We start from the raw sequence: 18,553 nt of genomic DNA, 5'->3' as shown, positions 1-18,553 counted from the left end.
TGGGTCAGTAATGCGGATGGGTGACAACGAACAAAGAGATTAATTATGAAATAGCAACCTTCAACTGAACCATGATAATAAAGCTTTACCCGGAAACTTACTCCAAAACAATCAAACCATAATAAGCCTTTACCCTAAAATTTGCCCGTAAAACAATCTGCAGACATCCTCTTGCTGTATGGACATCATCTATACTTGACCCTCTAAAGTGAGAAAAAGTGATCATTTCTCCTTTGGCCAAGCATGGTGGCTCATGCCTGTAATCCCAGCACTTTGGGAGCCCAAGGCGGCGGATCCCTTGAGGTCAGGAGTTTGAGACCAGCCTGGCCAACATGGCGAAACCTCGTCTCTACTAAAAATACAAAATTTAGCTGGGCGTGGTGGCACGTGCTTGTTATCCCAGTTACTCCGGAGGCTGAGGCAAGACAATCGCTTGAACCAGAGAGATAGAGGTTGCAGTGAGCCCAGATCCCACCACTGCAATCCAGCCTGGGCAACAAATCTGCTTTGTTCTTTTTAGAGGATAAGCACCATGGAGACAAGGACTGTGTGTCGTTCAGCTAGCTCTATATCCCCACTGAGGAGGAGGGCTTGGGTATTGTAGGGGTACTAGAAGCAAGCATTTAAGTGACCTTACTCAAACCGAACTAAAAACACCATGTTATCTCTCCAATGTCCACGTGGTCCAGAAGAAACACTCTTTAAAGTATACTAAGCTTTTGTGACCTGATTCCACTAGTAAAAAATGAAAAAAAGAAAAAAATAAGGTATACTGAGTTTTCAGAAAGGTGTTCCCGAAGCAGCCCTTGGCTGCAGAATTGATCTATCCATAGCCCCACGCCAGACAACCCTCAAATGCTGCCAGGACTTCTGAACACATCCAAAGTTACGTTTTTAAAGCTCCTGGAGCCTGTACCCAGGCCATACTTTCAGCACAGATACTGAAGGGATGCAACAGATTCCAGAAGTACAAAGAGTTGTCCTTTATGACCTAGATAATTCACTCAATGGAAATACCAGGTCATGTGATCCAGCCCCGAGGCAAATGTCACTGAGAGTACTCCAGGTACACGTGAATACTGTATTCTCATCCTGGCCCATCAACTGCTCTGATCACAAGCAACACATTAGGATCAAAGATGTCCAAGTACTATATTAAAAACACATTACTGTAACTGTAAAAATTTTTGGCTTTTGCTCTAGCTGTTTTTTGTTTTTTTTTTAACTATAAAAACAAAAATCCAAAAAGTCAACTCCTTCTCAACTACTAAGAAGAGTATATTGAGGGTTAGTTATGTCAGGCATCAAGCTAAGCATTTTGCATGTATTCTCTTACTAAATCCTCACATCCGTATAAGGCAGTACCTCATGATTTTTCAGATAATGCCACTGAAGACTAACTGTAGTGTCTTTTTTATTTATTTATTTATTTGAGACGGAGTCTCACTCTGTCGTCCAGGCTGGAGTGCAGTGGTGCAATCTCAGCTCATTGCAATCTCTGCCAGCCGGGTTCAAGCAATTCTCCTGCCTCAGTCTCCTGAGTAGCTGAGATTACAGGCGCACACGACAGTGCCCAGCTAATTTTTGTATTTTTAGTAGAGATGGGGTTTCACAATGTTGACCAGGCTGGTCTTGAACTCCTGACCTCAGGTGATCCGCCCACCTCGGCCTCCCAAAGCATTGGAATTGCAGGTATAAGCCACCCCTGCCAGCCTAACTGTAGTGTCTTAATTTGCCTAATGTCAAACAGCTAGCAAGCTGCAAGTCTGGAATTTGAATGCAGGCATCCCTAGCTCAAAAACCTATTGTCTTAATCAATATGTACGTTTATTAAAAATTTCCTTCTCTATCAGACAAGCTGGTTTATAAAACCTCACATGCTCCCAGGAGAAAAAGAATCCAGGCAATAAGTAAAAAAGAGACTAAACCAAGACTAAATCTCTTCTGTTACTGATGAGTTGGCTGGCTTGAGTGTCTGTGTGTGATGTGGGGAACCCAAAAGGGAAGGAAGAACAGGAGAGCTCACTGGGTTGAGTGCTCATCATCTGCCTCAAATTCCCCTTGGCTCTCTCTTGTTTCTGAAACAGCACTTCTCACAGGGCCCTGGAGACAGGTTCCATTTTTCTGGCCCATAAAGAAAACTCGGCTGGCCATGGTGGCTCACACCTGTAATTCCAGCACTTTGGGAGGCTGAGATGGGTGGACCACCTGAGGTTAGGAATTCGAGACCAGCCTTGCCAACATGGTGAAAGCCCGTCTCTACTAAAAATACAAAAATTAGCCACACGTGGTGGTGCACGCCTGTAATCCCAGAGACTTGGGAGGCTGAGGCAGGAGAATCACTGGAACTTGGGAGGTGGAGGTTGCAGTGAGTCGAGATCACGCCACTGCACTCCAGCCTGGGCAACAGAGCAAGACCATCAAAAAAAAAAAAAAAAAAAAGAAGAAGAAGAAGAAGAAAAGAGAAAGAAAATCTCAAAAGGTGATCCAAACATAGCTTTGAAGAGACACGGAAGTGCTTTCTGAGGCAAAGACTAAGACTAAGTGAGATGGGAAAAATGTTCCTCATCTAACTTCCCTCTTTATCTTCTCATGGAGAGCAGCCTCCATGGTTTGAAAAGTTCCTGGCTAGTAAATCGCAAGCACTAACATAACCTCTAAGAATGAATACACAGATTCTCCTGCTTCTGCCCGACTCTCTGCAATCTGGCTGCTCCCCGACATTTGCATTTCAGGAAGGATAAGAATTGCTTAGAGGAAACTAGATTGCAAAGACTTTCGTGTCTGGCAATATGGCACATACACAGATAAAATGGAAAAAAAAAGAAATTAAAAGTGCTTGATGAGCTATCAAAAAAATAAGAAATATTTAAAGGTCAAAAATGTAGTGATGGCAGAAAATAGTGAAACTGGGCTTCAGTTTTCAGGGCCTCCCAGAGCACACTAGAGATAACTCCCAAAGCCCACAAGTGGAGAGAGAATCCAGAGGCGACTGCCTTATGAAGTGGGTCCCAGTGGACCACACGCTCACTGTAACGATGAACTTGAAAGAAATGCACAAATGCTGCCCAGGAACTAAAAGGAAAATTGCCTGCCCTAAACCTTGATGCTGAACAAAGGAGGAAGAATAATCTCCTCTGATAAATCATAATCACAAACTGACTCTTACACCGATTGCACCCTGAGAGTTTCCTAAACAACTGACCCAGAAACAATTCCCATAAAGGAAGAAAATGACAGATTCAGCCACAGTAAAGTTAAAAACTTCGATCATCCAAAGAGATCATAGACAGAAAAGACAAGGCTGTTCTAAGAGAAAATATTTGCAACATATATTGCTTGAGAAAGGAACTGTTCACAGAATTTATTAAAAACTCCTACAAACCAATGAGAAAAAGAAAGATAATTCTGAAAATAGACAAATGATTTGAGTTAGCATTTTCAGAAGAGAAAGCAATAAACATATAAAAAGAAGCTCAATTCATTAGTACTCAGGAAAATATAAATTGGAACTCTGGTGAGATGTCATCACATACTCATCCCACTGACAAAAATTAAAAATGAAATAATATCAAGTGTTGGAAAGGAGCTAGTAGGAGTGTATACTGCTTCAACTCCCTAAGAAAATTATGTGGTATTATGTAATAAAGTTGGATGATTGCATCCTCTACCACCTAACAGTTCTACTCCAATAATGGAAGCAACTCACATTCGGAGGCATGTACAAAAAACTTTAAATAACACTCCATGTAACAACAAAAGCAAAACAAAAACCCTGAAAACAAATGTCTATCAACAGAAAGGATACATGCCTTGTGTTATTTTCTTAAGGTGGAACAGTACACAGCACTGAAAATGTATAAAGCAGTCACATGCAATGGAGCAGAACAGGCGAGAGGTACTCCTGCAATTGTCATTTCTTCTTTATACTTTATACATATTTTATATATTTTATAAATATTATTTGTTTGCTTTTTTTCTTTTTTCTTTCTTTCTTTTTTTTTTTTTTTTTTAGACAGGGTCTCACTCTGTTGCCCAGGCTGGAGTGCAGTAGCATGACTATGGCTCACTGCAGCCTCCACCTCCTGGGCTCCAGTGATTCTCCCACCTCAGCTTCCTGAATAGCTGGGATTGCAGACAAGCACCACCATGCCCAACTAACTTATTTTTATTTTTATTTTTTGTAGAGATGAGGTTTCGCTCTGTTGCCCAGGTTGTTCTTGAACTCCTGGGCTCAAGCAACCCACCTGCCTTGGTCTCCCAAAGTGCTGAGATTACAGGTGTAAGCCATCGCGCTCCCCCTATATATTATTTTGTATTAGCTAATTATTCAATGCAAACAATTTTAAAATAAACTGAGTAATTAGAAAACAACTGAACACCAATCCTTTTGGGGTTTTTATAAACAGGCTTGATAAAGAGGGGGTGGGGCACAGGGGTCTAGACAATATTTTGTGTTACCTGAATTTTCACAAATATACGTTCACAAAAATTGGCCTTTCTGAGTTCACTAATTTAATGAACATGAAGTTGGTTTGATTTGTATTACTCCAAGCCTCTTGTAACCACGGTTTCTTCTGAACTTTACTGGGTTTAGAATGGAGGCTGGAAACAGCTCAGCTTTTTCCTTTTGATTTCAACTGCTTTGACTTTCTGTTGGTCTTCTATGAGTCTTAAAGTCTCGCCTACCCTGGTACTGTTCCTTTCCTAATCCAACAAAAACACAATTGGTGTTTCTTGCCTCATCCATAAATGGGGACTAGAACAGTAAGAGGTCACCAGAGCATGCTGTTGTTGATCTTGCCTACAGACACCCAGGGCCACCCAGCCAAGGGAAACCTGGAAGCTGTGAACTCAAATGCCACAATATCAGGTCCTATCTCAGGCTTCTGCCATTGAGTGGCAGAAGCCAAGGGAGAATTCAGCCCTCCTGCCTCCCACCTCTTCATCTGGAGCTCTTTCCACCACTAGAATCCCATGACCTTGGGTAAGCCTCCAAGCCTCTGGCTCCCTATCTGGAGCAGAAAATAAATGACAGGATCCCTGAGGCTCTCCTTCCAGGTCAAATTCTTGCATTCTGTGCTGCTCTCCCTAGGCCCCCACCTTTGCTCCAGGAGCAGGAGCGGAGCAGCGCTGCAGTACCAGGGCATAGCTGCATGCCTCTAGTTGCTGGGAAATCTGGGGCAGAGCAGTGCTGCAGTCACACGTTGGGGAATCAAAGCTCCAAGCTCAGGCAGGGGAGTCACCAGGCCTTGAGAGTGTTATATATTTAAGGAGCATTTTGGAGGTCAGGAAGCAAGTGAGAGAGGAGCAGCGGGGGAGGAGCAGCCTCCTAAACACTCCATTTCCACAACAAGACTCTTTCTAGTCCTCCAGCCAAAATCCGCTTCCAAACTGCACTCAATAGAGAGCCTGTGTGAGCTGACCAGCAGACGGCCAGGGCTGCACCCCGATCAGGTGCTCCCCACCACTTCCCTGTCCTCTCCCTCCCTTGGCACTCTCCTCTCCCCACCCTCTGCCACTATTAGTCACTGGCTCTGGGGTGACAGTATGGGCTGCAGGCATTGGCCTTGCCTTCTAGCCTGTTCATCTGTGTCAGCTCCCAGCTTGGAGCCTCCAAAGCCAGCCCCTCCCTTCCTATCCTTGGTACCCTTCTGCACACCCCTGCCCTCCAGGCCCACTGTCTGGGTGAAATAGCACTGTGCAGGGCAGGCACCCGGCCAGAGGGCTGGCAAAGGGTGGCAGGCTTGGGGGCAGAGCAAAGCGGGGCTGTTTGCTTCAAGAATGCTTCCTTCTGGCCGGGCGTGGTGGCTCATGCGTGTAATCCCAGCACTTTGGTAGGCCAAGGCAGGCGGATCACGAGGTCAGGAGATTGAGACCATCCTGGCTAACACGGTGAAACCCTGCCTCTACTAAAAAAAATACAACAAAATTTAGCCAGGCTTGGTGGTGTGTGCCTGTAGTTCCAGCTACTTGGGAGGCTGAGGCAGGAGAATGGTGTGAATCCGGGAGGCGGAGCTTGTAGTAAACCAAGATTGCGCCACTGCACTCCAACCTGGGCGACAGAGTGAGACTCCATCTCAAAAAAAAAATAATAATAATAATAATGCTTCCTTCTGCCTCTATGACCTCCTGGATTTACTGAAGGCACTGGAGTTAAAAAATAAAATGAACAGAATCACCTCCGGCCAGGCTTCTTTGCCCCTCCTTCACAATCTCCTAATCCAGAATATTCCTTCAGGCAATAAACAGGATAGGCAATATCAAAGCCAAACTCCACTCAGCTTTGTTTGTGCCCCTAGGAAGAGGAGGACGCAAGACTGCGGCAGTCAGGGCTTCCGTGTTTGGCTGTGATCCTCTGATCACTCTAGAATCTAAAGGGGTCACACAAACCTTATGCACAGTGATTCTCACAGCAGCCCAGTGAAGTGCTAAACCACACTTAACACAAGACACGCAGGCTCAGTGAGGTCTAGTTATCTTCCTACTAGTATTGCCATTGCTAGCCGCTCTATAAGGTTGTAATTGGTAAAAAGAGGAAAAAGGAAAAGGTATGACCACCATACGTGAGAATCACAAGCCCCCTCATGCAACTCAGGGTAAGGAAACCCCTTAGCCAGGACATACATTGGGATCACCTCCCTCACTGAACTCAGTGCAACACCCAACTAAGCTTTCTCTCTTCCCCCGTTCAAGCAGCCATCGATATCCCTTCTCCAGGGATATCTTGTCTCCTCCAGATGAGGAGACAAGAGTCCTGTCCGGTAATGGAAATCCCCAAAGAGGATTCCCCCTTCTATCCCACTTTCCCCTTCACCTCTAAAATCATCCTCCCGCTTCCTGAATGCTTGACTGCCTGACTAGTGTTGGTTTCTCTGCATGCTTGCTCATCCCCGTGTCCTGGATCACAAGGCCCCTTCTGCGGGTGCACAGAAGGGTGGCCCCAAGGAGGTAAGAGCCCTGCTGTCAGAAAGATGCACACACCTCAGAGAAACCCCACAACCAGGAGAGGGGCTGCCGCCTGAAGTCACTCATCATCCTAATTACACACGTAACAAAGGAAAACACCTCTCCTGCCAGATGGAAGAAAGGAGGCAGATTTCTAATTACCCTCGTGGCTCCTCCTGGTTTATCCTCAGGAGAAATTCAGGGTGACTGATGGTGTTACGGACCCAGGAGGGTGCTTATAAACTCAGGTTCTCTCTGGGAGGGGGCACCCATACACCCACAGCCAGCTGCTTCCTGGCTTCCCACCAAATGGGGATTTCTGCTTCTTCCACTAAATTACATATCAGTATTACCATTTTTTAAAATACAGATGAATTGAGTGTTAACTCATTTTAAAAGTGAAAGTCACCTGGCCAAGAACACAATAAGAATCTATTTATTGCTGGCAGAGAAATTGCTCGATGATAGGACAAGTGCAGAAAAACCGCATTCTTCACTGAGCTGGGACTGACACCACCCCCAGTGGTGTGTACTGTGGTTTAGCACCGGGATTCTAGAATTAGCCTAGAGTTCAAATCTATACTTAACAGCTATGTGACCTTGAGCAACTTACTCCATTTCTCTAAGCCTCAGCTCCTTCATCCATTAAAAAGGTGAGGATGACAAGCACCCATCATGTTGCTATGAGGAGCAGATGACACTAAGAGCAGGTAAGTGCTCAATACATTTTCACCACTGCTATGATTATTCCCAGCCTGTGTCCGCAGAACCTTCACTATATACTACAGGAACCACAGGCTCCATTTCCTGCTCCTAATCTACTTTTTCTCCTTTATGTCAACAAATTTTCCAATTTGTCCTATTTTCTTGGGAATATGTTTGCATTGTTTTGTGTTCTTTCCATTAGGTCAATCAGATGTTTATTTTTTCAACAAGAACTGTACTTATGGCTGGGGGCGGTGGCTCATGCCTGTAATCCCAGCACTTTGGGAGGCTGAGACAGGTGAATCATTTGAGGTCAGGAGTTTGAAACCAGCTTGGCCAACATGGTGAAACACTGTCTCTACTAAAAACACAAAAATTAGCCAGACGTGGTGGTGGGCACCTGTAATCCCAGCCACTCAAGAGGCTGTTGCTGGAGAATTGCTTGAGCCCAGAAGGTGGAGGTTGCAGTAAGCCAAAATCGTACCATTGCTCTCCAGCCTGGGTGACAGAGCGAGACTCTGTCTCAAAAACAGAACCATACTTATGGAGTGTCTAATATGTTCATGACCCAAGCAAATCACAATGATATTTCAAAGTTAGATCCAGAGTTCTCCTTGATCTCTACAAGTCAATAATCCAACAAGGAAGACAAAAGATGGGCATTAAACTATATTAAATAACACTAACTTAAAATATAAGGCAGTAAGTCTCTAAGAGACGCATATCTAATCAGAAGGACATATTATCTGTTTTCCAAAACGAGCATAGGTTTGTAATCATTATACCAACTTTTTTAAATCAACAGACAAGTAACGGTGAATAGTCTCAGCTGACTTACATTGTCTGTTCGTGATATTTCTTGATTAGTCTGGTATTAACACAAAAGAGCCAGAAAAAGGATCCAATATTTGTCATCATCCTTTATGGAGACAAGAGCTTCCTATTTGCATGAGAGGTGTCCAGAAATAGTGCCTTCGGAACATATTGCTACTATCACTGCCAATAAATACAGGTTTACTTGGATGGAGCATCTAATGAGTTCGATTTTAAACAGTTTCATTTTGTCATCGGGACATTTTCTCAACAGTGCTCTAAGGTTAGGGCAGGGGAAGCTTTAAGTTGTTTCAGGCACAGATACCCACTACCTTCTCTCAACATCACAACAGACATGAAACTGGCATATCATGAGTAGACCAAAGGGTTCAGCTTCCATCCATTTTGTGACCAGCACTATTCAGTAAATGCTCTTCCATGCACTGAGCCACTAACTACCTTTGATGATCCAGTGGCATTTGTGTGCTGGTGTGTACCATGATGGGGTTTTTCCATGGATTGGTAATGAATTGAGAAAAATTAGGACAATGTGGTAAATACCAAAAGGTTCAATATGTTGGCTGGGTGCAGGGGCTCACACCTGTAATCCTGGCACTTCGGGAGGCCAAGGTGGGCAGATCACTTGAGCTCAGGAGTTTGAGACTAGACTGGGCAACAGGGTGAAACCCTCATCTCTACTAAAAATACAAAAATTAGCTGGGCGTGGTGTTGCATACCTGTGGTCCCAGCTACATGGGAGGCTGAGGTAGGAGGATTGCTGGAGCCCAGGAGGCGGAGGTTGCAATGAGCTGAGATCGTGCCACTGCACTCCAGCCTGGGAGACAGAGCAAGACTGTCTGAAGAGAAAGAAGGAAGGAAGGAAGGAAGGAAGGAAGGAAGGAAGGAAGGAAGGAAGGGGAGAAAGAAAGAGAAAGAAAGAAGAGAGAAAGAAAAAAGTTTGAATATATTGACAGCATGACCTTCTAAATTTTGTGTTTCAATATTCTTTAAATATACATATACGTAGTGGTGGTAGTTCTATATTTTAGTTTAGTTGCTAGCTTTCATAGGTAAAATAAATAACTGGTAATTCTTTGCTGGTCTGCCAATGTTTTTCAGTCTCTCCACAAAATCCGGAAGTTCAGACTCCCCTGTGAAGAAGGCTCTCCGTTCTAAGACCTCACCCTATAAGGAGAGCCTCTGCCTCTCAACTGTTGTGATGGGGCATCCGATTTTTTTTGGATTTTGGAATATTTGCAGGATACATAGTCAAATCTGAAGTCTGAAATGCTCTGATGAGTATTTTCTTTGAACGGCATGTTGGCACTCAGTACGTTTCAGGTTTGGGAGCATTTCTCATTTCAGATTTTCAGATCTGAGATGCTCAACCAGTACCACTCCCTAACCTCAGACACAAATTTCTCACTGTTCCTGAACAACTTCACCTAGCTATCTCACAGGCAGTTCAGAGCCATCATGAATAAAGGAAACTCCTCACTGTCTCACTGTCTCCTCCCAACTCTGACCTCCTGTATCGATCTCAAATCACATCACCAGCTCCAAGTCACCCAGTCAGAAACCAACAATTCACCCTAGACTCCTCCTCTTCCATCTCGCATTTAATTAGGAACTACATCATGTCAATTCTAGCACCTGAAATATGACTAGAGTGTGCTTCTTGCTGTCAGCATTCATCCGCCTTTCAATTCTTACCTTTAGGTCTGTAGTTGCAGTTACCCTCTCCTATTTGTTCATTCACCAGATATTTATTGAGCATCTATCATCTGCCAAGTAAAATGCTAAGTGCTAGGGTTTCTGTGAATTAAGAAACAAAACACAATCCCAGTCGTCAAGGAGCTCACAGTCTAGTGGGGAGAGATAGATGTATAAAAAAAAGTTCTCAGAGATGGAGCAAAACGAGGCAATTATCTTACTTGTCTACCTCAGAGCCAGAGTAGAGTACCTTCTCAAAAGCAAACCTGATGGTACCTTGAAGTCCTTCAGCTGTTCGCAGTGTCTATGCAATCTCGGCACTGCACAAGCTTTCACAGCATTTCAGCTCCCTGTTTCTGTTTCTGGTTTTGACATCTGCCTCTTGTCTTCCACATGCATCCTAAGCACCAGTCCTGCCAAGCTACTTGTCATGCCCTGGACCCTGCCATGTCCATCCCGGGTCTACTGTTCTCTAACAGATCTCTGCACCCATGACCACCATTCAGTGACTATCTGCAGTGTGCCAGGCATTAATCCTAAGGCATTGCATTTAAACCTCATGACAATCCCAGCGAATTGATGGTGACCTCATGGACAAATGAGGAAACTGAGACCAGGGAAGGCCAAGATAACTCACTCGAGTTCACAGAGCCAGAAAGCAACAGGGTCAGCATTTGAACCTAGACATGTCCAACTCCAAATCACAGCCACATCATCTTTCCTCTCTTGTCCACCTGATAAATTCCCACGCACGCTTCAGGTCTCAGATCAAATGTAACTTTCTTTACAAAGCCCTTCATGAACTGTCCCAGTCAAGTAATATTCTGGCTTCTCTGATTTTGAACCTATTACCTTGTGTTGCCATAATTTGTTTACTCATCTGTCTCCCACAAAGACCCATGACCATCTCTTCACAGTGACTGTGAGCTACCCGTCTCTCAACTCTAGACACTGAACTCTCTCCACTGGCGTACAGTCAGAATTTAATAAACATCTGGTGAACAAATGGGTTCATTAATGCTCCCTAACCTCTTTTCTCAAAGTTAGGACAGAAACTCTTGCCAAGCACAGTGGTTCAAGCCTGCAATCCCAGCACTTTGGGAGGCCAAGGTGGGAGAATTGCTTGAGCCCAGGAGTTCGAGACCAGCCTGGGCAACATAGTGAGACTCCATTTCTACAAAAAATAAAAAAGTAGCCAGGTGTGGTGGCATGCACCTGTAGTCCTAGCTACTCAGGAGGCTGAGGCAGGAAGATCACTTGAGCCAAAGAAGTTGAGGTTGCAATGAGCCATGATCGCACCACTGCACTCCAGCCTGGGCAACAGAGACCCTGTCAAGAAGGAAAGAAAGGAAAGAAAGGAAGAAAGGAAGAAAGGAGAGAGAGAGAGGAAGGAAGGAGGGAGGGAGGGAAGGAAGGGAGGGAGGGAGGGAAAGAAAGAAAGAAAGAAAAAAAGAAAGAAAGAAAGAAAAGAAGAAAAGAAAAAAAAAAAGAAAGAAACTCTCAGTAACAATTCATCATCTACATCATCTACATATCTTAACACAGTCAAGTCAGGTTATCAGATGGCACTAGTCTGCAGTGCAACCTTAAAAAGAAAAAAAAAAAAAAAAAAACGAGTAGTACTATGACAATACAGTGGAGTAATAGAACCTCAAAATCCAGCCTCCAGAAAGTGAAGTCACACCTCTAAAAGCTCTACTCCAGGAACTGAACAGTCTAATAAGGAATGTTGTCATCAAGACTGACCACACCTCCACCAAAAGCTATTTCATTCCAGGGTAATTTAACCCAGTACATTGCGGCTAGGGGAGATTCTGGGAATAGTATCTCAGAAATAAAAGGGGAAGCCTGAGATAAGGGAGATGCATTTTTCATGTATTTAGACATTTAAAAAGTGATATTCAAATTGTATGTAAATTACTTACAAACTGCTTTTATGCATTATCAGAGATTCCAGGACATTGGCCGTAATATGTAAGTTCCTCTTGTACCTGGGCTTCGTACCTAGGCTACAGAAATAGGCTCTTTATGGGAGCATCTTGATCAGTTAAAAGTTCTTAAACTTTTTTGAGTAATAAGCCTTCTGGGGCGCTGATGAAAGTCAAGAATACTCTCCCCAGAAAAATGTACAGAGATACAAAATTCTGCCTACCAATAAGGGGGGCTCGTGGACCCTCTCCTAAAATCCATCCAGAGCCCTGAATGGTTCACAGGCACAGATTGAAAATGCCTGAAGTAAACTTCCAAAGGGTCTGGATTAGAGAAGTTTAAAAAAAAAGATTCACAATGCTGCTGTGAAATGACATCAGTTTCTGTTAGCCAATCAGATTCTCTGTTGGTCAAGGTTCTGCAAGTAAATGCCTCAGCCTCCTCAGTAGCTGGGACTACAGGCGCATGCCACCACACCTGGCTAATTTTTTATTTTTTGCAAAAATAAAACAGAATGATCCAACTCTAACTTCTGATGCCATACTTGCTTAGATCATGTGCAATCTGGACTAAGGGAAAGCAAGGGCCTAAGTAAAATCAGGCTGTTTCTGCCTCCATATGCAAATACAAACTAAACAGACCTTTCCAAAATAACCACAGAATAAATCCCCAAAATCCCCAGACCACACCCTTTTCCGGAGCACTCGCCACCACCATCTCCTGAGAGCCAGCTGGTTGATAACAAACCACCTACAACTTCAAGAGCTAGTTCACTAGAGGGTTTTCAAGGCCCTGGTGAAGACAGACAGCAGCATTCCCACCATATAGCAAACTGCTTGCAGCACATTGTTTTGGATCCAAACACAGTTGCAGATGTCTGCTTTCATGGCCGCCACTGCCCACTGTCGAGGTAGTACAAGCACTTTGCAACACTCCATATTCAAAGGGGCTATTCAGATGTTTGTGGAAGAAAGAAAAAGAGAGAGGACGGGGAGAAGAGGAGGGAATGGGTCCAGGGAGACCTGTTCTCATTTAGTTTGCTCTCTGACTCCTTTCTAAGAAAACTGAGAATTTGACAGACCTAAACTGATTAAAACAACAGATGTGTGTAATTTTCACCTTTGTGCAGACCAGGAGATGGAAGCCCAGAGAAGTTAAGTGACTTGATCTGATCACACAGCCTGCAGGGCTGGGAGGAGCAGAAAACCACGTTCTATGATTCCCAGAGATATGTCCTAACCACTGTAACACATTCCTGCCGGTTCAGGCTGGCAACAGACTTGCCGCTTGAGCATCCTCTCTCACTGTCTTCTCCATACGCAACACAGGGTACCCAACCTGCTCCACAAGTCTGAACCTTGTCCAGTCTTCCATCTCTGAGAGAAAGGAGACCCTGCCATCTGGCCAAAAAGCAAGGCTCCCAAATAAAAGGCTGAGATATTCAGGAAGGATTACACATCTCTCCCTGTACACTGGAGCTGGGGTTGGGGCTGCACAGACTAAGCCTCCTTAGATGCCCCCATCCACTCCCAATGGCTCTAACTCCTTGTTTGGAAAAATACACAGAAAAGCAAATTTCAAATTGCAAGCAGGAGCCAGGAGAGATTTGAAAGCTATCTCAGGAACGCCCTCTAGCGTGCCCACAGGGTTCGAACAGCACAGCACCCAGGCCCCGTTCCCTGGAGGTGCCCAGGCCCACACTGCCATTGGGGCATCCGGCGAGCAGTGGGCGGGGACAGCAGCAGCATCTGCCACTCACATACAAACTCCTCTCCAATCCCAAGGCCAACGTCTGCTGCAGGATGAGAGGCAGTCTCTGCTTTTAAGACGGTCCAGCCCGCACCAACCCCACCCATTCCTTATACAACAGGGAGAAGGAAAAGAGAAGCAAACAGAAGGTAAAAAAGAAAGTGTGGAGGTTGCACAAATGGAATGCAGTGCAGAGAAGAAGTAGAGGAAGAAGACGGAGAGAGAGAGAGTAAAAGAGAGGCATAACTGAAAAAGAGACAGGATAAAGAGAAACAAAAAATAGGGCAAGACTAAAGAAAAAGAGGGACATGTAAGTGAGTGCAGATGAAAGCTACAGATACCTCCACCCTCCACCCTGCACCCCTCATCCACCCACTCCGACTTCCAAGCACACCACGGTGGGGCGTGTGCTTTGTAGGACCTGGCACCTCCTCGCCTCTCCTGAGGTCTTGGTGCTCACAACATTTCCCTCCACTCTGACACAGCCCCTGGATGCTCACGAGTGGCGGGCTGAGGGAGAGGAGGAGAGAGAAAAGTGAACCAAAGGCAGAACTCGCCAAGCGAAGCCACTTACGCACAGTGCGGCCGGCAGCATTTCCATCCTACCTTTGCTGTCGCCATGTCAGCCGGCTCCATGATCTCTGCTTGGCCTAAGGAGCAGCGGCACCATCCAGAGAGAAAAGGCAGAGTCACAAACGTCCACCCAGGGAGAACAAACCACCCCTCTGGAAGGCTGGGGAAAATAAGACACCTATTTCTACTCTCTGGCCCCCCTGGGACTTCCTCAGTTTCCGGGTAAGAGGTCAGAGTCTGGAGGTCCACACCAAGTAGGGGGGCCCTGTCTCCTGTCTGTGTTCCACAGACACCCAGGAGGCTGAGTCAGGGAGCACCTCCCCTGGCCTGGTACTTCTTCCCAGGAGCGAAGTGTGGGTCTTCCCAGGCTCCCCCTGTTGAAAGGGAGAGGGCACAAAGATGGAGGCCTGCCCTCCCATCACCCCGCCAACTGGTACCCACAGGTCAGGATGAGGGGGGCATGTGGGAAGAGGCCAGCTGGCAGGTAATGAGCAAGAGCTGGGGGGAGCAGGAAGGGAGAAGGTCAGCGGCTGGTGGGGGGCAGGCGGGTGTGAGAACCTCAAGAAGGTGCAGGCACTCGGCTGGAAGCAGAAAGGTGCTGTGCAAGGAAGTGCCGGAGCCACAAAGCCGGAGCCTGGCACGGCAAGGTGGAGAATGCAAAAGGAGAGAAATTCGCCCGGTGAAGCCACTCACCTTGCAATAACATTCAGACTGACTGAGGCCTACACAGGAGCCAGGAGCGGGCGGTTCACACACCCCCACTCCACTCCCAGAGACTCACAGCCTCTGTCTAAAGGTACATGAGAGCAGCCGGCAGCCTGGCTGGATCTGCAGAGGCCCCTGGCTCTCTCCGAGCAGTCTGATTGGAGGAGCAGGATGACTTCATCCAGCCCCATTCATCACTCTAGGTTTCCTGCCCAGCAGGGACAGGCCGCCCGCTTGCAGTGACTACAGCTTCCTCTCTGGCCCACTTTACTCGGTCAACCTGGGATAAGCTTCATCCATGAGGGGAGCCCTGGGGAAGGGGATCAGAGTATCTCAGCCCCTATTGGGAAGAGAGGAGCAGGCTGCTCACATTCCCAAGACAGTGCAAGGATTCTTCTTAAAACACAGTACATATATTCAGTGTGTGTGTTTGCGGTGCCAGAGCTGGCATCCATACGACAGAGTAAGGGTCCTAGAAACCGGTGAGGAAATGGGGTGTATGCTCTGGTGAGCCACTGATCTTCCTGACAAAAACATGAAAATAAACCCATCCAAATATTTAAAGATATTTCTCCCAATCAGAAAGAATAATCTATGGAAAAACATCCATGTCCTTCCTGAGGCATCTCCAAGTACCTCCCTCCTATCATTTTCCCCCATCAGCTCCCCTGTAGCAGCCCCTGAAACATGCTAACCTTTCTTCTGTTAAGGACATTGGTTCCTTCATGCTTGTTATCTCACATCTACAAAAAGTTACAAGTGAATGGGACCTTACAGCTTCAGCTCCCATTTTGCAGATGAGGAAACTAAGGCCCAGATAAAAGGCTAAAGGGTCAAAACAAGGATGTCCGTCTCCCAGTGCTCATTTCCATGTAGGCTTTACCCTCAGAAATGGTGAGATCCTCAGAGAAAAATGACCCCTCCTTATTTACTCCTTCGTTTCCTCCCCCACACCTACTCCCAATCCAGCCCCCAGACCACAGAAAAACAACAACGACAACAAAGCAAGTGTTAGATAGAGTAAAATATAATTTAAAAAAGAAGGCATGGCTAGGCACGGTGGCTCACACCTGTAATCCCAGCACTTTGGGAGGCTGAGGTAGGCAGATCACCTGAGGTCTGGAGTTTGAGACCAGCCTGGCCAACATAATAAAAACCCGTCTCTACTAAAAATACAAAATTAGCCAGTCAAGGTGGTGCACACCTGTAGTCCCAGCTACTTGGGAGGCTGAGGCAGGAGAATCACTTGAACCAAGTAGGCAGAGGCTTGCGGTGAGTAAAAACTAGGCCATTGCACTCTACCCTGGGCAAAAAAACAAAAACCTGTAAAAAAAAAAAAAAAAAAAAAAAAAGAAGGCAATGATTACGATTGTGTGATCATTTATTACCTTGCTTCTGTTCAAGTCTGACTTTATAACCAAACAACTCAATCAGGTAGATCAATATAGACTAGGAAAGAGTTTTCCAAAAAAATTGGTAACACTGACAACACACAATGTTGTGCTCACGGGTCTGGCTTAATTACAGGAACAATAGTTGTGACAATTCTCGTTTATATAGTGCTCCATAATTTACAATGCATTTCTGTTATTGTTTGAATGTGTCTTCCAAAACTCATGTTGAAATTTAATGGCCGCTGTAACAGTATAGTATTAAGAGGTAGAAACTTTAAGAGGTAATTAGGTCATGAGAGTGGCTGATTCAGTTATCCTGAAAGTAAGTTAGTTATCATAAGAGTGGGCTCCCAATAAAAGGATGAGATCAACTGACTTTCTTCCTGTCTAAGGCACTCTCTTGCCCTTCTGCCATGGGGTAACTCAGCACGTAGGCCTTCCCCAGATGCTGGTGTTACGCTTTTGGACTCCCCAGCCTCCAAAACCATAAGCTAAATAAACTTCACTTCTTTATCAATTACTCAGCCTGTGGTGTTCTGTTATAGCAGCAGAAAATAGAAGACCATTTCCAAATCCATTACCTCCTTGGATACTGAGAACCCTGTCAGGTCAAGACTGTTTCCCCCATTTTAAAGATAACTAAACTGAGATTCAGAGACTCTAAGCGACTTGTCCAACGTCACACAGTCAGCAGAGCAGAACTGAGACTCAACCCCATATTCACTAAGTCCAAATCCCTTTCCACTACACATCATAATACCAAATTTCCTACCTCTTAAACATTTTCTTCCTCAATCTGCACCCAAGTCCTGCTCCCTGTTACTATAGTTTGGTAGAGAATATAAAACCTCAATTTGACACTTCCCTTTGTGGCCTTTTTTTAAATTGAAGATGGTAAATTATAAAAAATGCATTATTAAACATTAAGAAAAAAATCTTGGGACTATTCAGAGGTTGGTATATACATTTAAACAAATCTTCTATGTCCTATGAACAGTGAAAATTGCTTTTAGATAAAAAGTATTTATTTAAATGAATTTACTCATGTTCACCTTATTTTAATTTATTTTAATTTAACTACTCTGATTTAAATTGAGGTTAGGGGGAAGGATGTATATCCTGATACAGGTACACATCCTGTTAGAGGAACATGTTTTTTTTTTCCAGCGACAATAAACAGAATTCAACACTTCTCCCATTCATATTCCATCCTACACTAATTAAAAAAAGGTTGAGGATGACAGTAGTGGAATTTAAGCCAATAGATGGATTCCTTTAGCCTCTTGCCTGGTTTCTATAAGTCCTAGACCATGGTCTTGAATATAATAAACTTGAAAAGCCATGAGGCTTTGCTAGCACTGCAGTAGAGATAATCAATCATACCCCCACCACAAACCAAAGGTGTGGGGGCCATGCCAATCTACATGTCATCTTCTCTGCCCAGAGACCTGTAACATTTCTTCTGGCTCTTGCTGAGGGCTGCCATCCTCTTTGTTCCTGGGCTGATAGTCAAATGTACAAACACATGGAGAGCAGAAGGCTAGTATCCATGGAGACGGAAGTTCTATTACATCAAAATCACACAGAAATCAGATCCATGTTAATGGGGGTCCACCCAGTCACCTGAATGACCGAAAGCATTTACTGACTTAGTTTTTAATACAGCCCTGGATGGTGAACATGTGCAGAAGGCTTCAGAAGCACCATATGTATATTATACAGCGGTTCATACGTCTGAACTTAAAGCAGGAGGAAGACTGCTGTTAACTGCAGAGTAGACAACCTAGAAGTTGGGGCTGGGCAGGAGGCAGGGGAGAGTCCTAGGCTTTAATGAGAGTGGGGAGAAGTCCCAGAGTCAAAGAAAACTCCAGAAAGAAAAGAGAATGAAAGAGAAAACAGGGTCGGGGAGAGGGGAAGGGGTACTAATGCAGGTTGTCTAAACAAAACCAACTGAATCCCTACCTCTGCTGCTACTAACCAGAAAGGACTTGATCTAAATAATTATTCATAAGAAAACTAGTTTC

General features: G+C 44.9%; 1 protein-coding gene across 4 annotated transcripts in view; it reads right to left on the bottom strand.

The window, feature by feature from the left end:
* The window catches only part of GRAMD1B (GRAM domain containing 1B), a 275,856-nt gene that overhangs the window by 102,603 nt on the left and 154,700 nt on the right, over window positions 1–18,553 (bottom strand). The window contains exon 1 of one of the 4 annotated variants that reach the window (XM_023208506.3): window positions 14,464–14,501. The exons of the other annotated variants lie outside the window; for them this stretch is intronic. The gene's annotated coding sequence lies outside the window, so the exon portion shown is untranslated. Of the gene's footprint in view, window positions 1–14,463; window positions 14,502–18,553 lie in introns of those variants that run through there. 4 annotated transcript variants of the gene reach the window in all.

The sequence above is a fragment of the Piliocolobus tephrosceles genome, chromosome 13, assembly GCF_002776525.5.
Source record: "Piliocolobus tephrosceles isolate RC106 chromosome 13, ASM277652v3, whole genome shotgun sequence".
NCBI classification, from domain to species: Eukaryota; Metazoa; Chordata; class Mammalia; order Primates; family Cercopithecidae; genus Piliocolobus; species Piliocolobus tephrosceles.
Note: the sequence above shows the minus strand (reverse complement) of the source record. Positions and strands in the feature narration are given on the sequence as shown.